This window comes from Ursus americanus, chromosome 20 (assembly GCF_024610735.1).
Source record: "Ursus americanus isolate L20-20 chromosome 20, mUrsAme1.1.p, whole genome shotgun sequence".
NCBI lineage: Eukaryota > Metazoa > Chordata > Mammalia > Carnivora > Ursidae > Ursus > Ursus americanus.
The window spans coordinates 41931167-41958603 of record NC_142146.1 but is presented as its reverse complement, the minus strand read 5'-3'; the positions used below and the strand labels follow the sequence as shown (position 1 = coordinate 41958603).

Genomic DNA, 27437 nt, shown 5'->3' with positions numbered 1-27437 from the left:
TGAGTGGTCAGAATGGTCCATGCAATACCCCAGTGGCATCAACTGCACCTAAACCCCTTGCTTTAGCTATTATTTGCTCTAAGAAGCAGATTCTGTTAGTTAGACCGTCATCATAGGCATTATGAATTTCCACAGGGATGAAAATGAGTGGATACTTTTTATATGCCAAACTGTATCATTTACTATTTCCTGAATAGTTATTTGATAGAGCCAGTCTTCCCCCAAATTTCATTCCTGCACATTTATTAATGATTTTCATTCTATAAATTCAAAATTTTGTAATGAAGCATGAGCCAAAGAGAAAAAGGAGGAGCTATTTTGTGACCAACATAGGCCAGATAAAGATTTTTATAGAGAGAAAGATATTCTGGTCTCTTATTAAGAAAAAAAAAATGAAGGTAGCATAAGGGTTAGACTGTCATTCATGTGGAAGCTGTTATTATAAATGTTGATTGTGAGGACACTAATTTAAAATCTGAGAATGTTACCATAAATATATCCACCTGAATTTTCTTAATTAAGCAAAAATTATACAAAACAGGAAATGTAAGCTATATTTGATTCTGGTTTCATACATATATTTTCCTAGTTAATAGTCTCAAATACATAGGAAAAAATGAGTTGGTTATTAATATTTTTAACATAGTTCTATAAACCTAGGCTTACACTAATAGATCATCCTCTGCATGAAGTCTAAATCTCTTAGCTGCATAAGATTGGGGAATGCATTGCTGAGTTTAATTAAATGGTTAATGTGAATTTATATTGTTTCAGAACTATTTTTTCACAACACATTAAAAAAAACCCAGAAGACATGCCAGCCTATTTTGATGACTTTGTATTCTAATTCTCATCAGCATTAAATTAGAAGTATAAGTATAATCTCTACTCAGCCCAACCTAGAGGGTTTGGGTTTCTTTTGTTCTCTTCAGTGAAGCTGTGTTTACATTATTGATTGTTGTGTATATCCATTGTGGAATACTAGAAATCTTTCAGGTCTGACATTTGTGCTCTATCCCAGTACACAGTGGTTTCAGCTCTTTAACTGCAAGCATTTATGTTTAAAAAGTTACCAACTAATAGTAGATTTTCTTTCTGAACTAGTTATGTTCAACCAATTCTATCAATCTACCCTATCATACAGATGAATAAATATGGATTTTACTAATTTTGTGTTAGAACAGCCAATATATTCTGGGTGCTACATATTTCCTTATTATAATATATATTATAATAATTATAAAAGCAAGCTCTTATAGGTATTTGTTTTATCCAAAATTTGTGCATTTGACTTTATGAATTATTTTGTTTGGAGAAAAATGGTAAGTTTTGGCCCTTGAGTATCAAAGGCTCATGGTGGAGTGGGGAAGTGGTGGTTAATTTTTACCAACAAAAATGTAACTAATTCACATTAGCATCTCCAATATGTCAAGAACTACAATAGTCAGTTATGTGCTTGTAGTAATGTGCTTGTAATTAAATATTGCTTGTAACTAAATATTATTATATGTAAATTATCTTTATTTTTTTTCTAAGATTTTATTTTTAAGTAATCTCTCAGCCAAATGTGGGGCTCAATCTCACAACACCAAGATCAAGAGTCACATCTCTACCAACTGAGCCAGCCAGGAGTCGCTATAAATTTACTTTAAATCAATTTTTTGTAAGTTAAATCCTGAAGGTACAGTAGGGAAAAAAGATATTTGTATGAGTGTTGAAAAGCTTGGGTCTGCAGATCTTTAAAAAACTGAAATTTCCTGGCTGTAGCTCATAAAATATATGCTTTTCATCAGTGGAAAAGCAATTAAAAGTACCAAGTCAGTTCTCTGTCTGATTGTTCATATCAGAAAAATTTAAGTGAGTTTTCTGAGATCATATTGATTGTTAATTCATATCTGCATTCATTTATTTGACAAATATTTACTGAGCATATATCATGTATTAGGAATTATTCTACATACTAGGGGTATAACAGTCAACAAGACAGTCTTGTTTCCTATTCTCTCAGTTTATATTCCATAAAGAAAGGCTAAAAATTAAATAAATTTCAAAGACTAATTTCAAGACATTAGTTAGAACATGACCAATATTTATTTACTCATACCTGAAGAAGATTAATCATATAAAGATTATCTCTCTAAACAAACAAAAAAAAAACAATGTTTATAAAAGCTAAATCTACAGATACTCTATACACTATATTCCATAGTCTTTTTCTTTCTTGGATATGCTGATTGACTGAAAACTATTGGGAAGAACACTTTGTCTTTAAAGAAGCTGAATTATCAGACAAGGCACTTATAGTTATTGATGAGTTTTCCAATAAACCTTGCAGTTTTGCCTCTGAGATGGAAGAAATACCTCTTTTCAGTCTGATGGTTGCTATAACCCTCCCAACATGCTTCTGTTTTATTCAGCCCAGATTTGTACCATTTCCCACAATAGAATTATTTTGTAACTATTTTCTTCAACCTCAACTCCAAGAAGAACTGTGATATGAGATTTTGTTTTCATTTTGAAGTAATATCAACTGGATGTTTGTCAGGGATAATGGCTGCGTAATAACATCAAAGCATCTAGGTATTAAACAGTAGAAGAAAGCAAGAATTGTGAGGATAATTACACACATCTGAAGAAACATTGGACTATTTCATATTCACCCAAATGTAGGCCAAAAGGGACCAGGTTAGTCAATTAAACTGTTTTATTACAAAAGAAAGATTATATCAAGAGGTGGGAGAAAAATATATGAACAAGAAAAGTTAGAGTATTCTGAACAGGGATCTTGATCTGAAGGTCTTGGGAAAAAGCTAAGTAGCTGTTTGGCACTGATGTCATCTTGTTTATCAATAGGTTCTTGGGTAGCTGTCTACACCCAAAGGTTGTCTGGTTCTGTAGGCCTTATAATGAATTTCAGAATTAAATTTCTAGTGGGAATGTATTGTGATGTAGTAAAATAATCTAAAGGGAAAAAAATAGCAAAGCGTTTGTAATTTCAAGGCACTGGTGTGATAAATTGGAAATTTAGCACAAGACGGATTTTCTCTTTGAGTCATTTACTGACTTCTGGTCATGGGCAAGAGCCTGGGAAGTCACAACAAAACCCTACAACCTTGTGTGCTGGAAAATAAAGACATTTCAGGATGCCTGAGTGGCTCAGTCAGTTGGGTGGCTGACTTGATTTTGGCTCAGGTCATGATCTCAGGGTTGTGAGATCAAGCCCCACGTTGAGCCCCACATCTGGCTCTATGCTCAGATGGAGTCTGCTTGAGATTCTTTCCCTCTGCCTTACTCCCACTCTCTCTCTCTCTCAAATAAATAAATAAATCTTTTTTTAAAATGAAGAAAATAAAGACATTTCAGGGAAGGAAGTGTAGGGATCAGTCTCCATTTAAATATATTTCCCAAATTCTGACACTACATAGCACTAGAAGATAGAGATCTGGTCTGTAAAACTATATAATAAACATGTATGACACAATAACACAAAAGATAGGAAGAGGAGAAAATGTGCTAAAAGGTTGTTAAATTCTAGCAATATCAGGAAATAGTAAAAATACTAATTTGTTTTATATGCTCATGAGAGAAGGACACATGCTGTAGCTTAGGATAGATTACAAAAAGAGTAGAAAGATGATATGTAACTGATAATTTAATGGAAGATAAAAATGAAATGATAATATATGTATATTTCATTAACTATGAAGAAGGCAAGCAAAAAAAGAAATTGAACATATAGGCCGAACCAAAAGTAATCAGACAGTAGATACAATTAAGCCCAACTATAAAACGAATTACATTAAATGTAAACACTCCAAGTAAAAGACAAAGGTTTTCAGATTAAGCTTTAAAAAAAAATCTACATGCTATTATAAGAGACACACTAAATATAATGAAACAAAAAAAATTAAAATTAAAGGGATGCCCCCCAAAACACAACAGAGCCAAATGTGTAGCTATTGTAATACATGCATACCTACAAATATAGTTATTATATATCAAAGTAAATTTAAAAGTCAGATATTGATCTTGTTTATTAGAGATAAAGAGGGACACTTCTTAATAATAACCTAACAAGTCAAACGAACAAGAAGATATGAATACACAAAATCCTTTTGCCCTCAAAAGTTGAACAACAGAATTGTGTTAAAAAGCAATAATAAAAGTAAAAGTAGAGGGAATATTCCTAACTCATTTGATGAGGCCATCATTATTACCCTAATAACAAAACCAGACAAAGACATTATAAGAAAACTATAGACCAATCTCTTGTGAACACAGATGCTAACATCCTCAACAAAATGTTAGCAAATTGAATCCAACAATGTATAAAAGAATTGTACACCATAACCAAGTGGAGTTTATCCCAAGTATTCAAAGATGTCTCAACATGTAAAAATCAATTATTATAATCCATTAAATCAACAAGCTAAAAAAAATCACATGATCATATCAATAGATGCAGGAACAGCATTTGACAAAATCCCAAAAGCCATTAATAATAAAAATTCTCAGTATACTAGGAATAGAGGGGAACTTCCCCAATTTGATAAAGAATATCTACAAAATCCTATAGCTAACATCCACACATTCTTAATGATGAGAAACTCAAAGCTTTTCTACTAAGATTAGGTACAAGGCAAGGGTGTCCCCTTTTACCACTTCTTTTCAACATCATACTGGAAGTTCTAGCTAATGTAATAAGACAACAAAAGGAAATAAAAGGTGTACAGATTGAGAAGGCCTTATAATATAAACATCATCATCTATGTAGAAAATCTGAAAGAACTGATCCTGAAACTAATCAGGGATTCTACCAAGGTTACAGAATACAAGGTTAACATACAAAAGCAAAGCACTTTCCTACATACCGGCAATGAGTAAGTAGAATTTAAAATGTAAAACAATACCATTTACATTAGCACCCCCAAAAATAAAACAGATGTAAGCCTTAAAAATATGTACAACATCTATATGAGGAAAACTACAAAAATTTGATGAACAAAATCTAAGATCTAAATAAATGGAGATGTTCTCCATGTTTATGGATAGGAAAACTCAATGTCATCAAGATGTCAGTTCTTCCTAACCTGTCTATATGTTCAGTGCAATCCCAATCAAAATCCAGCACTTTACTTTGTGGATATAGACAAAAAGTCTATATGTAAAAGCAAAGACCTAGAATAGCTAACACAATATTAAAGGAGAAGAACAAAGTTGGAGGACTGATGCTGCTCGACTTCAAGACTTACAGTAAAGCTACAGTAATCAAGGTAGTGTGGTGTTGGCAAAAAATACACAAATAGATGAATTAATTAGAATCAAGAGCCCAGAAACTGACCCACATTAATAGTCAAACTGCTCTTTGACAAAGGAGAAAAAACATTACAATTGAGCAAGAAAACTGTTTTCAACAAATGGCTCTAGAACAACTAGACACAAGGAAAAAAAAATGAATCTAGACACGACTTAACACCTTTCAAAATTAAGTCAAAATGGATCATAGACCTAATGTAAAACACAAAACTATAAAACTCCTAGAAAATAACACAGGAGAAAACCTAGATGACCTTGGGGATAGTGATGGCTTTTAAGATATAATGCCAAAAACAAAGTGCATGAAAGAGATACTCGATAAATTGGACTTCATTAAAACCTAAAACTTCTGGAGGTGCCTGGGTGGGGCAGTCAGTTAAGCGTGGAAATGTTGGTTTTGGCTCAGGCGGTGATCTCAGAGTCATGAGATCGAACCCTGCTTCAGGCTCCATGCTCAGCGTGGAGTCCGCTTCAGATTCTCTCTCTCTCTCTCTCAAATAAATCAATAAATTTTTAAAAAACAAACAAAATGAAAAAAACTAAAAACTTCCACTCCGTGAAAGACAATGTGAAGAGAATAAGACAAGCCACAGACTGGGAAAAAATATTTGCCAAAAACATATCTGATAAAGCACTGCTATCCAAAATATACAAAGAACTCTTAAAACTCAATAATAAGAACACACACAATCCAATTTTTAAAATCTCACCAAAGAAGATATACAGATAGCAAATAAGTATATGAAAAGATGTTCTATATCATATGTCATTAGGGAAATGCAAATTAAAACAATGAGATAACACTATATACCCATAGAATGGCCAAAATCTAGAACACTGACAGCACCAAATGCCTGTGAGATTAGGGGGCAACAAGAATCCTATTCATCATTGGTGGGAATGCTAAATAGTACAGCCACCTTGGAAGATGGTTTGGCAGTTTTCTTATAAAACTAAATATACTCTTAGCATACAATCCAGCAATCATACTTCTTGATATTTACCCAAAGGAGTTGAAAATGTAGGTCCTTACAAAAATCTGTACATGAATGTTTATCACGGCTTTATTCATAATTGCCAAAACTTGGAAGCAACCAAGATGTCCTTCAGTAGGCAATGGATAAATAAAGTGTGGTACATCCAGACAATGGAATATTATTAAGGGGTAAAAAGAAATGAAAAATCAATTCATGATAAGACATGGAAGAATCCAAAATGCATATCACTAAATGAAAGGAAATAACATGAGAAGGTTACATACTGTATGATTTCAACTATATGATATTCTGGAAAAGGCAAATCTATGAAAACAGTAAAAAGATCAGTGGTTTCCAGGAATTGGGGGAGGGAAGGGATAAATAGGTGGTGCACAGCGGATTACTTTAGGGCAGTGACAATACTCTGCATGATACTTTAGTGATGGGAACATGTCATTATACATTTGTTCAGACTCAGAATTTATAGCACTAAGAGTGAACAGTAATGTAAACTATGAACTTTGAGTAATTATGATGTGTCAACGTAGGTACATCAATTGTAACAAATGTTCCACTCTGGTGGGGAACACTGATAATAGGAGAGGCTGTGCATGTGTGGGAATTGGGGGTATATAGGAGATCATTGTACATTCCCTCAATTTTACTGTGAATCTAAAACTTCTCTTAAAAAAGTCTTACATAAAAAAGAATGAAGGATATTCTCAATACATATAGCCAAGAAGTCATATCTGGAATATATAGAAAGAACTCATACAAATCAACAGGAAAGACAACTGAATTAAAAATTCCCGAAATAGTAGGGGAATGGACAATTGTTAAAAGGCCAATGAAATATCTTTGCATATCTACTAGAATACCTTATATTTCAAAGACAGAATGCACCAAGTCTTGTTAAAGATGTAAATTAAAATGGAAGTTTCATACATTGCTGATGAGAGTGGAAATTGGTTAAACTACTTAAGAAAACCATTTAACATTATCTATGAGAGCTAAACATATACCTTTTATGACCCAGCAAGTCTACTCCTAGATATATTAACAAATAATACCATATCAGGGGTGTCCAGGGAAATATCAGTCAGGTCAGGATGGGAAACACTTGAATTTTGAACAGCTTTGTTAAATGGTCAAAAAATTAACTTTCGTTAGAAAAAGAAAGTAATGTATCTCTTAATTTTTATTACTTACATAGGAAGCAGACAATAAAAGAATTCCATAGGTAGAAACCCAGATGACTGAGAATTTTTCACTACCGTCTAGGTGCTCCTTTGGATCTCCTGCAGCATTTATAGAGGTCATACTTCCCACAGGCTGCTTCCAGCTTGTCTGAGCACAGCAGGGTTATTGGTGCTGGTCCATTACTACTGGATGCATGACTCTTCTAACTGATGACTTTGGCCTCCAGCATGATAAAGCGTTCCTGGAATTGCACTGCTGTCTGAGCATCCTCCAACCAAACCTCATTTCTTTCCTTCTATCTTCATAGGTGTCAGCAAATACAGACAACAGAAAGTTGTCTCATACAAGACTAGATTCCCTTAATGACAGTAACCTGATGGTCAGAGGACACACATTAAATTTCCCAAGGTTACTGCTTCTAACAGAAGGTGTAAAATGGCTGTGCCAAAAACAATTAGTCAGACTTGCTCAAGACCCATATTCTGTGCATAAGATCCAAAAAGTTTGGTACTGTACATGAGACTCATCAGAAGATTGCCAAAGTGTGTGGTTTGGTCAGCCCTAGAGAACAGACTTAGGGATGCAAGTTTTGATAGGACTTCTCCAAAAAGGTGTCAAAGAATAACTCGGAAACATTTAGCTAGAGTTGACACTTATATCTGAGGAAGATCAATCAAAACACAGGAGATAGTAATTGATTATATCATTGGAAATACAAAGTAGAAGTGAAGATCATGAAATATTTGGAGATAGCAGTACCAGGTGTCCCACTAGACTGTTGTTTGTACAGGGAAAGAAAGAGGGAAATGAACATTGACTTGGGATTTTGCATGAACTACTGATGGATGTGGTTCCATCAACAGCTATCAGGAAGGAAGATTAGGTGAGAAATCTGAATTCAAAGTTATAGATCTTCTCTCTTAACAAATGAAAAGACAGCATCTATAAAAGAAAAACAACAGTGTATAGAATAGTCTTAATTAGTTTTGTTTGCTTTTCACACCCTTGGACAGTTGATTGACTGAAGTATCAGGAAGTCTGTGTGTCCTTAAACAGGATAAAAGAATTGTCATGGAAGGCCATTTTGGTTCTTCATGAGCTTATGGGCTACCTGAGAAATTTTGTGATTTATGAAATAGCTCCCTGTGTCTTTTGTGGAGGCCTACACCTTCCTTAGGCCATGTCTTCCACCATATCCCTCAGTGTATTTCTCACAAATAAATTAACAGATTAATTCCAGCTTTTACTAAATTCCACTAAAAAAAATAAACAAGTACTATGGGATAGATAGGGATGTTTATACGTAGGGGGAATATATTTTAAGTGGATATTCATCGACATCATCTCTACGGAAAGGAGGTGATCGTTGAGTTGAATCTTCAATGATGAGATGAATCAGTCATGCAAAGATTAGAAAGAGACTCACCAGGCCAAGCAATCTTATATTAGAATTCATTTATCTTTTTCTAGAAACAACAATAGTAACAACAACAAAAAAGATACTTGGCCTATCTATAAGACGGGAGAGGATAAATGAGCTTAGAAAAGTAGGACACAGTAAAAGGTTTTCATTTTTTAAGTGCAATTGGAAGCCACTGGAAGGTGTTATGTAGTACATTTATATTATTTGCTTCATGTTTTTAAAAGGTTACTCTGACTGCTCTGTAAATAATGAATTGGGGGTAGAAAAGAGTGGAAGCCAGAAGCACGGGATAGTAATTGATTATATCATTGGAAATATAAAGTAAGGTGAAGATCATGAAATATTTGGAGACAGCAGTACCAGGTGTCCTGCTATACTGTTGTTTGTACAGGGAAAGAAAGAGAAATGAACATTGACTTGGAATTTTGCATGAATTACTAGTGGATGTGGTTCCTTCAGCAGCTATCAGGAAGGGAGATTAGGTGAAAAATCTGAATCCAAAGTTCTTCTGTGGACCTGCTAGGTTTAGGCTGCCCATCTGACATCTCAGTGAAAGATGTCAAATGGACTGTTGTATATATAAGTCTGGAGGTCAGGAGTTATATCATGCTGGGAATACATATTTGGAATGATCAGAGTATGGATAATCTTTAAAGTCACAGAACTTTATGAGATTTCCTTAAGAAAATGGATTTTTTTTTAAGAGGACCGCCCAGGATGGAATATTAGGGTACTTCAATATTTATTTAGAGACTGAATAGAGGAGGACAACTTAAAAAAGAAAGACATTAAAGGAAGGAAGTATGTCAAAGATTATGAAAGGTCAAATAACATGAGGACAGAAGGAAATAACCATTGGATTTAGCGATCTGGTAGTTATTGGTTGTCTTAACAAAAGCAGGTTCAGTGAAGAGGTGGGGTTGGAAGGGCATATGTTCCATTATAATATGAGAGAACACAGAATGTTGGTTACATGCAGGTTGTTGGAAAAATATTTTGATGGAAGTTTGTTTCATCAAGTTGTTCCTATAAGATTTCCTAAATCTTATCAGGTTTTCTAAATGAAATGTGGCATAAAGCATTGGGAAGAAGTAGAAGATGCATGTTCTGTACTAAGGAAGAGAGAGGAAGTTTACTTAGTTTTCAAATATCACAAATTTCAAGACTGGGCTGTAAGTCCATGAAACTCTAATAAAATAAAAAAGATGAGGGGCGCCTGGGTGGCTCAGTTGGTTAAGTGTCTGCCTTCAGCTCAGGTCATGATCTCAGGGTCTTGGGATCAAGCCCCATATCAGGCTCCCTGTTCAGGGGAAGTCTGCCTCTCCCTCTCTCTCTGCCTCTCCCCCAGCTTGTGCACTTGGTTGTGCTCTCTCTCACTCACTCACTCTCTCTCAAATAAATAAATAAAATTTTTTAAAAGAATCAAAAACACTAATCTTTCCTGGGAGTAATTCACACACATGGGACTAGAATTGGCTGAAATTTGTTACTCATTTTTCCCTCAAAAATAATATTTTGAGGTAATTTTAGGGGAGTAAGAATAGTACGTTGGATCCAAACAAGAAAATATTTGAGAATAATTGATTTAATAGATGTATTTGAAGTGATATAAAAATGCATTTGATTTGCAAATATTCTCAAAGTTTAAATATTGAGATCTGCGATAGACTCCTTAACTGTTATATCAATATATGATCAGATATTTTATACTATTGAAAGAAGCAGTATCTTTTTTTCTCTAGTTAAGTAAAAAATAAAAGATTGATGGTTGTTAAACACAAATATATACTCATACTCACGTACATAGAGATAATAAATGAAATCCAAAGTGGTAGGTGGGCACGAATCAGAAAAGATTCCTAATATCCCAAGAGGAGGATGTTATATGAGTATTCCTGTAACCAGTGTGACAACCATTTGTGACAACACAAAAAATTGGTCTTTCTTTTCCAGGTAATAAATATAACAGATAAATAATTGATTCTTCACTATATGCTTGGTTCTTGTATATATTATTACTAAATATTATTATAAGACTGAAGTAAACTATCATCAATCTCCATGTTATAGAGGAGGCAACCTTTTTTTTTTATTATGTTCAGTTGGCCACTGTATAGTACATCATTAGTTTTGCATGTAGTGTTCAATGATTCATTAGTTACGTATAACACCCAGTGCTCATCACAACATGTGCCCTCCTTAATACTCATCACTCTGTTACCCCCTCCCCCCCAAAACCCCCAGTCTATTTCCTGGGGTCCATAGTCTCTCACGGTTCGTGTCCTTCTCTGATTTCTCCCCCTTCAGATTGCAACTTTGATTCAAGGAGATAAATGACAAATCTAAATTCACACAAGTATTAAAAGGTAGAGCTTGGATCCAAACTCAGGTCTTCTTAGTACAACATTGTGCTTTTTCCACTATGCTACATTATCTCCAAAAAAATATGTGATGTAATTTGAGTGTTCCAGTGGTGACTCTGTGTACAAAACTGTTTCACAAAAGGGTACCTATGCATGTTTCTGACCAAGAGCAGAGATAAAGCATGTCCTAGAATATTCTGATAACTGCCAGGAACGATCCAACATGAATAACAATTTAGGTAGTACCTAAATTCTGATTTTTTCCTACTGTATGAAATTTCCACTGAGCAAGATAATATGACTTATTACATAGAAATCATAAAGTGTATATTCCCAAACTTTCAAAACTACTCCCTACACACACACACACACACACACACACACACACACACACACACACACAGACTCCTTGGTACCTACCAAAGGTTGGGAATAGCCAATCTATGGCAATCTAGGGCACCTATCAAGGCCACAAGAAAAGGCATGGTTGACCATTGACAACCCACACATCCGCTGATTTGACATTTTCCACTGAGTCTCATTCTTTGTCTTTAAAGTCTGACAATGTTTAATCTCATCCTTAAAGGGAAAGTAATTTCTAAGCAATGATTTCAAGAAGAGATAAAATCTTACCATGTGGCTAAAATGCTTTAAACACTGAGAGGGTTTCATTATATTTCATTTCATATGCATTTCATTTCTAAACTTTGCACACCAATTCACTTCACCATGTTGATTATTTCACCTAAATGGTGAGTAACAAAAATTAATAATTAGATTCTCTCTGGAACCACAAAATCTTGGATGAGAATGGATGTGCCTGAAAACACTAATGACTAAAAGTTTTGTTTATTATTTTGAGCTACAGTTGTATTTTAACAGTCCCAAATGACATAGCCTGACTGGCCAGATTTTCATGAAATCTGTTACTGTTTTTAAAATTATGTTGTCTTCAGATTGATTGTTGCTTGAAATGCATTGACTCAGGTGTTGTAGATGACAATATGTCTATATTTAATAGGTAGTAAATTCTAATTACTTGAGATAGAGGCAATGTCTAACCAGAGACAGAGAAAGTGAGTGAAAAGGAGACAATGTCAATTAATGTCAATCTGCTTCTTATCAAGTTAGGAAACTCATTGCAGACTCAACATTTCACAGTATAGACCATAGCTACCTATAAAGGAAGTGAGAGCTGAAAGGGCTAAAAATCTGAGTGTTGTAATTGAATCTATTATCTACCTATGCTCTCCAGTTATTATGACAGACAGGAGAGCCTTTGTAACTTTATTACCTATGTCTCTTTATTTTTAAACATAAATAAAATTTCCATCTGTATGCTACTTTAATTACTTGCAATCTCAGAGTTGCTTTTATATGTATCAAGATACTCCTTGAAAATATACCAATAAACACAATTTCCTCTGCATTCATTACATATGTCACAAAATCCAGGCAACTAAAGAAAAACTCACTGTGTGTTCTTATGTGAGAAACAATATTATATAAATATCTGTAGCTTCATTGTAATTAATACCATTCAGTAGCAATCCACCCACTCAAGACAGCTGGTGAATCAAGAATGGTAATAGAGTAACTCAGTGATAGTCTGAATTTTTGTTATAGTCAAAGCTAAAGAGGACCCATGCTTGATAGTGTACTACTTTATTAAAATTTTAGATTATAAACACTTGGTGAGTCTGAAAAAAAAAGAACTATTTAAAACTAGTTGCTTGTTCTAATATCTAATGTCAATTTACATAATAAATAAGCACATGTTTGACAGGCTGCTAAATATTACTCTTGGAATCTATTAGGAAGAAATACAGATTTCTGAAATTTAATTCCCTAAGCTTAATGAACCTAGTAAATTTGATTTGGTGTCTTCTCAAGTTAATATGTTAAGCCTAAATTGACTAATTTTTTATAGAAACAAATTTTTTCACATTTAAATTAATCTTGAAGAAAATATGTTATTTATAGTCTTCATATAGGAGGGTCCTTATTTGATTTCATTCCTTTGCTGATTTAAAAAGAGACAAAAGTAGTTAGCTCAATATGTAATGTTTGTATAGCAAATGCTAACTTTTTGCAAAGGTTTCTTAAGATTTCACATTCAATTCATTATGTACAACTGAGTGCCCACTGAGTACAAGCCCCTGTCCTAGGTTTTGCAAAATATGCAGCCATAGTTAATATATAAAACTTTCTCCAGAAACTTCAAGCCAATGAAGATAGCTTCTATTCATTTGTACATATTTCTTCAATATCATTTCTTATTATTTCATGGTTCCTATATATGACGTCACATTTGCCTAACTTTCATATCTATTTCAGGATAGAGACTGTATACAAACCACATTTACAGAAAACTTAAATATAACACGTTTATTTAAAAGAAAGAGCCTTACATTTAGAATCTTAAAATGTAGTAGCACAAAATCATAAAACCACAAAGCAGAGAATGTATAATCAAAGATCATAGTATAAATACTGGTGTTGGGGGGCATGGGCAACAAAATTATCAAAGTGAATGGGACTAGGATTAAGTATCCAAGATGGTAAATTTGCTGTGCTGGAAGTGCAGATGGGGTAGAAATAGATTAATTTGAGAGATGTTTAGGTGAAGAAATAAAAAATCTGTTGATGAATTGAATGTGTGAGAGGGTGACAAAAATTGTGTCAAGGATAACTCCTAGCTTTCCAGCTAATTCAACTAGTAATACTACTTACTGAAAGTGGGAATCCTAGAAAAAAGCCAAGATTTGGGAGAGGATCGTGGGCTGGGAGGTCATTGTTTGTGTTTTTGGTGTATTGGAGTTTGAAGCACCCAAGAATAGATGTCATGTAAAGTTTTGGATAAAGATTTATGGAGCTCAAAGGAGAAATCTGGACTAGAGATGTAATTAAAAACATTGATCAGCCTTCTCTAAAGTTCAACGGAAGAATGAACAAAGACCAGAAGGATGGAATGGGTATGTTGTAGTGTGGAAGGCAAATTCAGAGGTAAAAATATTACTGGACTGCACAGCTAGCAGCCTCAAGTATATTATTTCTCTTCATGACTTCAGCATCACATCAGGATTCAAATTTCCTCTCTATGATCTAAGAAACAGATTTTTTTTTTTTCACTTTCTCCTTGGTCTAGACCACAAGACAGTTAACTACTACTAAAATGCCAGAAAGAAATACAAGGAGAAAGACAACTTCTATTGAGGGTAGCTATATGTGAACATAAGCAGCAAAATTTTTTTACGATTTATTTATTTGAGAGAGAGAGAGAGACCGCACACAAGTGGGGGGAGGGGCACAGAGAGAATCTTCAAGCAGACTCCCCACTAAGCCTGACAGGGGGCTCCATCTCACAACCCTGAGATCATGACCTGAGCTGAAACAAAGAGTTGGAGGTTTAACCAACTGAGCCACCCAGGCGCCCCACAGTGTATTTTTTCACTGCAGAATGATGTACATGGGACATTTAGCATGCTTAATGATAATGAGATCTTAGTTATGTAAAGTACAATGGCATCAAGATCTGATAATCTTATGCCTTTCTCCTGAAAATACCTACCTACCTGTCCCAGGAGTCTGGACCTTGGCATTTTCTTCCGTCATTGTTTAGAGAGGCTTACCCACTCCTGGTTCTTCGGGCTTTCAGTTTCAGTTCTCTATCCTAGAATAAAGTTTTTGTTCATAAACATTTCTCAAATAAGACTTTTTGCTAAGTCTTATGGTGTTTCCCTTTCCCCATAAATAAAATCACTGAATTCCCCTGATTATGAAAAAACACAACCACATTATAAAAAATCTGAAGCTAAAGATTTAAAGAAGTAAAAATCATTTGAACACCCACTACTTCAAGATAATCATTATTAACATTGTAATGATTGATTAATGCATCTTTTTAAGCACCATATATATCAGATCTCCTCCTCCCTCTCCCCCTCATTCTTATTCTCATTCTTACTCTGTTCCTTTACCCTCTCCTCTACCCTTCATTTTCCAAGACTATTAGAGTCTAGATAACCAGTTTTAAAAACCTACTGTGTACCTTTTCATACTTTATGTGGTGTTATATAATGAAATAAAGTTACATAGGTACATAATAGAGATAGATAGATGATAGGCAATCAGTAGGTAGATATATATATATATATATATATATTTAAAATATACATTTTTGTCATTTATGTTCTAATAACAGGATCACGTTTTTTCCACTGCTCAATTTTATATTTTTCTCATTTAATATGGAAATCACCTCTTTCTTTTAAATGCTCTGTAATACAGATTGTAGATACACCATGGTAAGAATATCATGCCATTATTATAGTAACTTTTATTTAGTCATTCTCAACTGCCTTCATGAATAGTCACTTGTTTCTACTTTTTACCAGAAAAATGTTACAATAGACATGCTTGTAAAAAAATACTTTTATGGTGTACTTTAATTTGTTTGGTATACAGTCTCCAGAGTCATATTGCTTAGTACAAAGATCTGTTTATTTTTCAAGAGGGCTGTAACAATTCACATTTCCATCAGCAAGGTGTGAGAATACTACATCCCTGTGAGCAGCAGGTGTTATCTTGATTTAATTTTCCCAATATGAAGTGCATAAAGTGGTATGACTTTAGTACTATAATTTAGATTTTTTTTTGCTACCTAGAGACGTAGAGAATCATTTCATGTTCCTATTTGATGTCTTCTAAATTTTTTCTAAAATTCTTATTTTATGTATTTACATTTGAGTCTGTCTAGATTTGTTTCTCATCCCAGATGGACAGTCAGTTGTGATTGCAATTTAGTGAATAAATCATCTGTATTACACCAAACTGAAATATCTGTTTAATCATATATAAAGGATCTATGTACACTGGTATTTATTTCTAGATCCAATATTTACAATGGTTATGTTATTTTACTATTTCATTGTATTTACTAAAACCTCTAAACAAGATCTGTGAAAGCAGTCATTTGTGTGTTGTTCCTGGTTTTAGTAGGAATAGGCTTAATGTTCTACTATTTAAAATGATGTTTCTTGGTGACTTTAGGGGTCTCTATGATATTTTGGTAGTTGCCCTCTTTTGCCTATTAGAAGAGCAACTTTAATTTGGAATGGCCTCTGAGTTTATGAAATGATTTTTTAGCACATATAAATAGTGATCATATGGTTTTTCTTCATTGATTGAATGATATTACAGATTAGGTTGAAAGATTTCTTGATATTTAAAGATTTTTTTGATACTTCTACACATATGTTTATTTCTTTTTCAAGTTATTTAAATTCCAGTTAGCATACAGTGTAATATTTGTTTCAGGTGTAGAATTCAGTGATTCATCACTTCCATACAACACCTGGTGCTTATCACAACAAATGCCCTCCTAATACCCATCACCTATTTAACCCACCCCACCACCCTACCCACCTCCCTAGAGTAACCATCAGTTTGTTCTCTGTAGTTAAGAGTCTGTTTCTTGGTTTGTCTCTTTTCTTCCCCCTCCATGTTCATTTGTTTTATTTCTTAAATTCCATGTATGAGTGAAATCATATGGTATTTGTCTTTCTCTGACTGACTTATTTCGCTGAGCATAATACTCTCTAGCTCCATTCACAATGTTGCAAATGGCAAAACTTCATTCTTTTCTACGGCTGACTAATATTTACAGATTTTTGCATTCCCTGATATAAATACTAATGTGTGCAATGTATATTTGTTTTGTCATGCTTAGTCTTGATTTCCCAGAAGTTTATTTAGAATTTTTGTGTCTACATTAATGAGATTGGTCTTTAGTTTTTCTGTTGGTTTGTTTTGTTTTGTTTTTACTAGGTACTCAAGCATCAGTATAAAGGTAATAATGGCTTTATTAAATGAGTTGGGGAGATTTTCATCATATCTGATAACATATGGTCTTGGTAATTTTAATTTTTTAAATTGAGAATCTTTAATTGCTTTACTAAACTTTTCATAGGTAATTTCTCTAACCAAGTTTTATTTTCTCCCTACATAAGTTTTGATAATTTGGATTTTCTTTTTTAACAACCGTTTCTTAATATTGAAATACCTTGCATTCCTGAAACAAATATATGTTTATATAACCTATGCTGTTTGTGTGTATAAGTTTTTGTAGATGTATTTATAAACAAGGGGAAACATGGTCTCATGGGTTTTGTTTGGTTGCCTGTTTTCATGGCTATTAGCCTTCTCTTCTAATTTTATTTAATTGTGCTTTTCCACTCGTTTGTATCTTTATTTGGGTGAACAAGTAGTTATTTTTTCAGTTACTTCAAATAACTAGTTTGAATTTATTTGTTCTACATTTTACTTGTTTTCAAATTTTAAAACTTTTGCTTTTACCTTTATTAATACCTTCCTTCTGCTTCATTTTGTATTTGTTTTTCTTTCTCTACATTTTTCATTTTGTGTTCAAAGCATTTACTTTAATTTTTAAAATTTTTTATTAATGTAGTCTTTCTGATTTAACTCAAATTCTTATTTGTCATGGTTTCCTAAATTTCATTTTAAGAAATTCTTCAGTTTTGCTTTTTATATACCTTTAGAAAGAAAATTTGTTTAATATAGCACTTTAATATCCAGTTGGAGAACTCTTGTTTTGTATTTATTTATAGTTTATAGAAAAATTAGCTCACCAAAAGAAGCTGTTTTTTCCATCCACAAATATTTCAATATTAATGGCTAAACATTAGGACTATTTTTTTAAAAGATCTGTTAGAGAGAAAGAGAGCACGAGTGGGGGTAGGAGCAGAGGGAGAGGGAGAAGCAGACTCCTCACTGAGCAGGGAGCCCAAGGATGCGGGGATTGATCCCAGGACCCTGGGATCATGACCTGAGCAGAAGGCAGACGCTTAACCAACTGAGCCACCCAAGCGTCCCACATTAGGACCATTTTTAAATATATTACAGTATCTCTAAAAAATTAACTATAATTCATTAATATCATTAACTGTTCTAAATCTATCATTAGTAAATTGCAGCTAAAACAAGGAACTTTTCTTCATTAACTATTTAGTTACCCTAAGGTACACTTGGTACATGAAAGTAATGTATATGTGTGGCCCTTTCTCTTTACTTATCAGTTGACAGAATAATGAATTTTTCTCTAGTATTCTGAAAAGGAGGCCAATGAGATTTTTAAAAATCAGATCTTTAAAGTCAGAGGAGATTAACTTCTATAAAAAACAACTCGAAGATTTTAGCAGCTTGACACTTACTGCTTGATCATATCGCAGTCCAGTATTGTTGTCAGAGGGGATATGGTCTGCTCCATGCGGTCAGTCAGGACACAGATTTTCCTTTCATCTTGAGATACTTCCATCTTCAACAAAGTTTTCAGAGTCTGCAGGAAGGAAAATAGAAAGTGAATAGATAAGACTTGTCTGTTCTTAACTTTCTTAGCCCACAAATGGTATAGCATTTCTGCTGGATCGCCCACTAGTAATACTTCATTACGAGGCCACATCTATATGCAAAGGGAGAGAAAACACAGATTAGCTGAGTTCTGGGGTGGGACAGAGATGGATTGAGACGATATGTAACATAGTCTCTGTCACAAGAACTGTTAGGGTCAGAAACTGTAGAGTCTGAAAATGTACCCTACTTTTATGCTAACAGGTTATATATATATATATATATATATATATACACACACACATATATATATATATATCTGTGTGTATATGTTTGTGGATATATTATAAATGTATGGCAAGCTAACATAGTTTATATACAGAAAACATTAAACCTATGGGCCAGAGAAAAAAACAGTTTATTATTGAAAGCAAAAGCAGCAGCCAGAGCAACATTCTGTGTCTTATTCCCAAGCTGCAATCCCCAAAGGACAATGTATTTGGGGCCAGAGGTTACTAGCACATGCAATGGGGAGCATTATAGAAGAGGAACCCTAAAATTAATAAAGTGATCACTCATTGGGCTGATAATAATTTTCCCAACTCCCTCTCCCCCAAGAGAAAGAAGAATCTTATCTAATGTTTTCTGGAGATGAGGAGGAGATGTCTCTACCTTTACTGCCCTGGACCATGTCTGGGAAGACAGGTATCTCTAAACTTTACTATCCTGGAACATCTTGTTCAACTACTCTTTTTTTTTTTTTAAAGATTTTATTTATTTATTTGACAGAGATAGAGACAGCCAGCGAGAGAGGGAACACAAGCAGGGGGAGTGGGAGAGGAAGAAGCAGGCTCATAGTAGAGGAGCCTGATATGGGGCTCGATCCCATAACACCGGGATCACCCCCTAAGCCAAAGGCAGACGCTTAACCGCTGTGCCACCCAGGCGCCCCTCTTGTTCAACTATTCTTAAACTAGCCATAAATGCTTTTGCTCAGAGGGCTCAAACAATGCAGAAATATGAAATATTCATTGATAATTGTCTTCTAACAAGAACCAAACAAAACTTTTTAAAAAATCAGACTTTTATAAAAATGACAAAGTTATTAACTGCCTTCCCAACACCTAGTTTGGCAGAAAACACAATCAAACATATTATATAAAAATATCTATATTATTATATTTTGGGTATTTGCTGTCACATTTTCTATTATACTAATCTAATTTACTCTGCTGATACATTGGAATGTCTCTTTTACATTATTCGATAGCCCCCTGGGTGATGGCACAGCAGCTATTCCTTTCCTTACAAATTCTGTTCTCACCGAACAGAGCTGTTTGGTCTTTTCCCTGTCCCCATCTCTGTGTTACAGTGTATCCACCCTTCTCCGAATGGAATGATTTTCTCCTTTCTCTTTAAATTCAAATCCAACCAGTTCTTTTAGACTCATTAATCATCATTTACTGCACAAAATCTTTTTCATCCCATCTAGGATTTAGATTAATGAGGTAATATATGTAAATGCCTAGCATAGAGCCTCACATTGTAGTTTATTTTTCTTCCTCTGAACACTCACAATATTGTCTAAGTGCCTACCACTTTTAATCATGTATTACAGATTGGCATCTGTATTAACTGTCCTACCAGACAATTGATTCTTCAGTGACATAAACCATCCTGTATATATATTGCTGAATCCTCTGCAGTGCTTAGCTTAGTGCCAGGATGAATTAATAATACAGTAGAAAGTTGGATAGGTTCAGTGACTAAATGAGTGACTGAATAAATGGATTTTAGTACTATTAATAGCAAATGCTTACATAGCACATAATATGTAAGAGATGTTGTTTTAAATTCTAGATATGCATTGCTACTTTAACCTTCAAAATAATCCTGTAATGTAGATTCTACTATTTAACTGAATTGCATATGAAGATACTGATGCCTAGAGAGGTTAAGTAACTTACCCTAGTTACTCAGCTGGTTAATGGCTGAACAGTCTTCAAATCCAAGCAGAGTTGATGCCCTTAACATCACATTATCTTGAATAAATGATTATGCTGAGCAAAGGACATATTAACTGACTGATAGCTCTTCTTCCATGATAGTGTATAAGGGCATCATCTTAGTAAATACAGAAACAAAGGGCATAATCTTCTGTTACTTAAAAAGAAATGGAAAGGTATATAACATGAAATCTTTTGCAAATATCGGCTGCTGCTGGCATTCCTGCTTAGTAACTCAAAAGAAGATTTTTGCAAAACAGCTGAATCCATGGGGAAGTAAAATTTATTACTGCCATACTGAATTGTATGTGTGAAAGTTGCTATGAGGGTAAAGATTTCATGTTCTCACCATAACAACAACAATAACAAAATGGTAATTATGTGAGGTAGAGGTTGTGTTAACTAACCTTTAGTGGTAAACATTTCTATATATGTATATTAAGGCATCATATTGTACACCTTAAACTTATACTATGTCATGTATCAATTATATCTCAATAAAGCTGGAAAAAAATATTACTAATTATGGCTATGGTGTCCAAACCCAGCGTCCACACCTGTTGAAAGATGAATCATGATGAGTCACAGAAGTCTTTCTGCGTAGACCATCATCTGGCTTGTTTCTTGCCCCGTTCTTCCTTTCCTCAGGATTCCAGTTTGGTTTCTGGGTTGGATCACAAACCAAAGACAGAAGGCATTTTTAGGTCTGCCATATTATGCCAGGTATATGAAATTCAAATGAGTGTCACACAAAGGAAAAATCAGAAGTTGGTGTTGGGTTTAACCGTTCTGGGTCCAGAATAATGTCTCTTTTTCAAGGTAAATTAAAGGGAGAAAAAGACCTTTGAAATACTTCGTAGGCCTAAATGGTAAAATTAGACTTTGTCAAATATTTGAATAATTATGACATTTCTTTCTTCATCACCTAAAACAAGAATAGTTCAAATTTCACCTTTATTCATTTTCTTGTAAGTCCAACCTAGAGTGGATGCTTGGGCAGGGGCCCAACTCTGTTTCCAGGCTAACTCAACAGATCTCCTCAGCAGTCTGTTCTTATTGTGGCCTACAGTAGAGCATTCTAATTTTAAAGGACTTTATTTTTTATTTTCTAAAGATTTTATTTATTTATTTGACAGAGAGAGAAAGCCAGCGAGAGAGGGAACACAAGCACACAAGCAGGGGGAGTGGGAGAGGAAGAAGCAGGCTCCCAGTGGAGGAGCCTGATGCGGGGCTCGATCCCAGAATGCCGGGATCACGCCCTGAGCCGAAGGCAGATGCTCAACGACTGCGCCACCCAGGCGCCCCTAATTTTAAAGGACTTCAGAACAAGACTTCATTTTTATATTTTCATGAGTTGACTTTTACCACATTAAGCCAATGGGCTTTTTAAATCTTAAAGAGGAAAGCTATAGTTTGAAATTATAATAAATTATTATCAATGTTTATTTAAATTTTAGATTTTTGGAAGATAACAACAACATGAAAAATAGTCAATAAACTGTAATACCAAGGTCAACAATTTTTAGTATTAAAATCAATTTACAGTATGTTTGCTTGAGGTGCACATAAATTTGAAGAGGCAGTAAGTGTAAACAGAATAGCTGATTTCTTGGATGCACTCCAATATAATTATAGCTGTTCACCCTTGTGACTATATGTGTGTGCAGCTTAAAGCTATTTCCCTGCCCCAAGCCACACTATTTTTTAGATAGGTTTGCAATTGATTGAAATGCAAAATCTCTGTGAACTAGGAAAAATACTATCTAAAATAAATATACAAGTAAATTTAAATAGTAGATTAAACATGTATTTTGGCATCCATGTCAATTCATAGCCTGTAATTTCATGACTTGGAATTGAGTTATCTCTAAGTATTTAATCACAAAATAGTGTATTTCTAATAGGCAATTGTGAAAAAAAATCATCAATCACATTTATTACAAACATCTCATAAAACAGCAAAACATTTATGGGATTGTAGAAGGCAGCTAGGTTGTTCTGTAATGTATAAAGATTTGCATATATAAAAAAAACCAGCAGGCAGCAAACAAGGTTTCTATGTTTTCCAAAAAGTAAAATTGCATTTGATAAAATATCTACTTAATTTTTATTAAAATATATTAAATATATTTTTTTGGCAATAGCACTGATCATCACTGTAGTCTAATAAGTTGGTATTTTGAAATAACTAAGCTCAAATCTTAATATATAGAAAAGAACTCTTTCTCCAGCTCCAGGGGTAAATCAAAGCTTCTCAAACATATTTGTGATGTTAAATGATATTACCTTGTATTTCATGCAGATATATGCATATGTGAAATTGTTATTGTTTTTTATTATTGTTTTGTTTTCTATGATGAACATATTTAAGCGAAAATAGTGTTCTCAAAATAATTCTGTTTATTAGTTTACATAGCTGGCATTGTTTGTATGTGGGTAAGAATAAAATGTGATTTCATGGAGAGAAAGTGGAGCTCTTTTTATCTGTAGCCTTAAGGCCACCAACTGTCTATACCTTTATCCACTAATCCCCTCTGTAATCATGTGTTCACGTGCTGTGCCAACACTCAGAAATCATTCTAAGAAACTCTTTTTTTCCTAGTCAAGAGTACATTCACTATACGTTGTATGTTATAAAATGGCTACTAAAATATTTGAATATTTATATGCTATCATTGAAAGCAACCATCTTTAGGCATATCTTTTCCTTTAAAAAAACAAATGTCATGAAAATTGAAGAAACAAATAGAACAATAAGGAGAAAAATGAATGACATCACACTGTATAAATTGGCAGGATTTTTTACATTTGGCTTTCAGCTAATTTTTTTTAAAGATTCTGCCTTCTATTTACTTGTCAGAGACTAGATTTAATTTTCGTATGCTGCATAGAATTCTCCATGTTAAGATATTGATATAACAAATTGCTGAATGTTTTAATGATTGATTCTTGCTGACCAAAATGGGCTTTCACATTAGAAGTCTTTCTTTTTTTTTTCCTGGAAGGCACCTGCTGAGACAGAAGTCTGACTGCCACACAAAAGAAATATATGGTTTCTTCAACTGGCTCCATGTAGCAATTTGCAATGCTATCAAAAATTGCATTTTTTAATGAAAATTACCTAAGGATTTGGCAAAAAAACCCTTGGTTAAAATGGACTAACTACCCATTCTCAGGCAGTATTAGCATACTGATTGGCCGTTACTTCTGTCACTCTTCTGCCTACAAAATTATGACAGACCCCACAGCAGGAAGCAAATGATCATTAATACCCTGTCCTCTGGGACACAATAAACTGCCATTCACTTGCATACAAATAAAATACACAAGGCTTGTCAGCCAGCGGACAAAACGGGAAAGATGCTTTTGCAAAATGGTGTGATAACTACTGTGGGATGGGACCACTCAAAGGGTTTTGTTTTTCAGTCTATCTCATTGTGGTAGAAAAATTCTTATATATAGATTTCTTTTTAAAATATCCTATAGTTCTCTACTTGAGTTCTTTGAGTTCTTCACTTAAATGATAAAATCTTGCTTCTGAGGAGAAAAAAAAAACTTTATAATCCCATAATTAATTCCACAACACAGAAAGCATAAAGAAATTCTGAAATTCCATTAAAACATAAGACAATGCATCTTTTCAGTTCAAATATAATGTGCAGAAACGGTCTGGTTGATGCATTCGAATAGCCTCATTACAATTAGTAGGGATGAAATATACCTCAATAGCATATACTTGATGTGTTTGGATCAATAAAAATAAAACACAATTGGAAAAAAGATACATGCATGCTTTTACAGTTGAAACTCTACTGTCTATTTGTTACACTAAAAGGTAAGGTCAAATTTAATTTTAATAAAATATTATCATATGACTGAGGTTGTATATTCTTATAACTAGACAACATGAGATGGAGGAATAAAATGACAGCAATACTTCGTAAAGAATAGTGAATGATTAATTCCTTTGATATTCATTACAGCAACAATTAGTCAGATAAATGTTTAATTTTCAATCATCTAACCTAAACTTTTCCTGAAAGCATGCAGAGAATACAAACATTCCTGGATGATTCAGATGCTTGTTATAGACTGTATACTCACCAGTCTAAACCTATAAAGGCATTAATTTTACTTTGAAAAGGTATAGAATGAACATATTTAGATTCTTCAAATTTGGATTGCTTAATTAGTTTAATTTACTGCTTTTCCTAAATTTTTATTCTCCTTGTGAATTTCCAGTGAAACAGACAGATGTTAATGCTCAGGGATTTGAAAGTAGGTATTTATATACCCTCAACTTATAAATCAACTTTAAAAGAGTTTGAATAAGAGACAGTTGCTGATTACATCATTTAAACTCTAGGCTAAAAGGAACAAACTACTAATACCCCAGCAACATAGGTGAATATCAAATGCATTATGCTAAATGAAAGAAGCAGACTCAAAAGGCTATATAATGTATGTTTCCATTTTTATAACATTATCGGAAAGGTAAAACTATAGGGACAAAAAAATAGGTCAATGTTTTCCAGGAGCTGGAATTTTTATATGTGGTGGAGCTATTCTATATCTTGATTTTAGTGGCAGGTACACAGTGATGTGCATTTGTCAAAACTCATAGAACTGTACACTAAAACGAGTGAATTATACTGTATGTAAATTATACCTCAATAAATCATACTCTAAAAAATGAACAACTCTAGTCTTAGAAATGTCTGGAGAACACCAGAATATTCTGAATTGAGGTCATTTAGTCTGGGCAAAGTAGCAGAAATGACAGTCATGTCCTTAGAATTGGGCAGTTAGAAGCAGTTTTTGTAATTGCCCGTAGTGATACAGCTCCCAATGTTGAATGTTAGAAGACTGAGAGTAGATTAAAAATACTCATTGCTATTTTAATGTCTCCCTCATGTAGCATCAAGCAACACTTCAATATATTAGTTAACACATTTCACCAGACATAGAGATTATTATCTTCAATGGAAAAGAAAAAGTGGTAGAAAATACAGTTCTGTTAGGCACAATAACTCCTTCCCCTTTTCTTGACTTGCTTCCCACCTTTGGGCCGTAGGCCCAATTTCATCACAACAGAGACTTCTATTAAAAATATTACATTGAAATTATAAAACTGAAAGAAAAAGATCAATAGTAAAATTTCCATGAATGAACTTAGTAACAGATTAGTCATGTTAGGGATATATCAATAGAAAATATGTAGAATGAAGCATGGAAAGAAAAGAGGATGGAAATTTAGAAAGAGAAAAAGAAGAAAGCATATATGGGAAATGGGAAATAGAATTATATTTAATTGAAGTCAGAAACGAAGAGGAAAGGGAGAATGGGGCAAAGTTATATTTGAAAAACTATGACTGAGAACTTCCCAATTGGGAAAATAGACATCATGCCTGAGATTCAAGATATCTGTAAACACCAAGAAAAAAATCTACAAAAAAATGCCACCAATGAGTATTATAGTAAAAGTGCTGAAAATTAAAGGTAAGGGAGCAAAAAGCTATAAAAACAGATTTTTGAAAAGCAAAATAATGACAACCATTTTTTCGATAGAAAAAAATGGAAACCAGAAGACAATATAGCAGTATCTCTAGGTGCTATAAGAAAATAATAGCCAAATTAGAAGTTATATTTCACCAACACTCAGAGAAAAGTGACATAAGGATATTTTCAGTCAAAAATAAACTAAAAATGGTTATTACCAGGACTTCTGAAATAAAATAAATACTAATGGGAATTCCTCAGGTAGAAAAGATATTATCCCAGAAAAAAGCACAATCATATAGGAAGGAATAAAGAACACCAGAAAAGATATTTGAGAAACTCTAAATAAACATTGACTGTTTAAAAGTATATTAACAATGCCACATGGGCATAAAATATTGAAATAATTCAATTTTATGGAATAACATCTCAAAAGCAGGAAAGGGTTAAGTAGAGTTAAAGTTTTGTAGTGTTCCTGTATTCTCCAAGAAATGGAAATAGTACTAATTTAAGGCAAATGGTAATAAGTCTAGAATGCATGCTGAAATCCCTAGTGCAAAGCTACTGAATAGAAGTTTCTGCAATAATAGATGTGTTTCATAATCTGTGCTGTCCTATTTTATAGTCTTTAGCCTCCTGTGACTTATTGAGCACATGAATTGTGCCAAGTGTGATGGAGGAATTGAAAGTTTAACATTATTTAATTTAAATTGCCACACGTGGCTAGTACGTACTATATTGAACAGTGCAGCTCTAGAAAAATCACAAAAAAAAAGAATAAAAGATTATAGGCTTAAGAATCTCATGGAGGGGAAAAATGACATAGTTTTTTAAAAACATGCTTTATTTAAAATGAGACAGGAAGGAGGAAAAAAACAATAAAAACAAATAGTAAGTAGTAGATTTAAACCCAATTAGAAAAGAAATTACATAAAATGCAAGTGGAGGAGATACCCATAACAAAAGTCTATAATTGTCAGGCCTATAAAAGAAAAATACATGTTTTTCTTAAGAGAGATACACTTTAAAAATAAAATCACAGAAATGGTAAGTGTAAAGGATTTTTAAAATACATACCATATATGCACCGACCACATCCCCCCCCCAAAAAAAGCCTACGAAATGTCAGAAAAAGACTTTCAGACAAAGACTATTATTGGAGATTAAAAGGGACATTTTATAATCTTAAGAGTCAATTCAATAGAAAGATATAAAATCCCAAGTTTGTAAACACCTAATAACTTGCTACTAAAATGAAGGGGTCAACCAAGAAATCAAAGAGGAA

The 27437-nt window shown here is 33.6% G+C and overlaps 1 long non-coding RNA gene across 3 annotated transcripts in view; it reads right to left on the bottom strand.

The window, feature by feature from the left end:
- LOC123802411 (uncharacterized) overlaps positions 1–18637 on the bottom strand; it is a 435123-nt gene extending 416486 nt beyond the window's left edge. For 2 of the 3 annotated variants that reach the window (XR_015727895.1, XR_015727893.1), the window contains exons 1-2: positions 18512–18637; positions 14855–14952 (exon numbers count right to left, since the gene is read on the bottom strand). This is a non-coding gene — a long non-coding RNA (uncharacterized LOC123802411). Of the gene's footprint in view, positions 1–14850; positions 14953–18511 lie in introns of all 3 variants that reach the window. The other variant, XR_006782536.2, reaches the window with a different exon arrangement.
- Positions 18638–27437: the final 8800 nt, after the last annotated feature.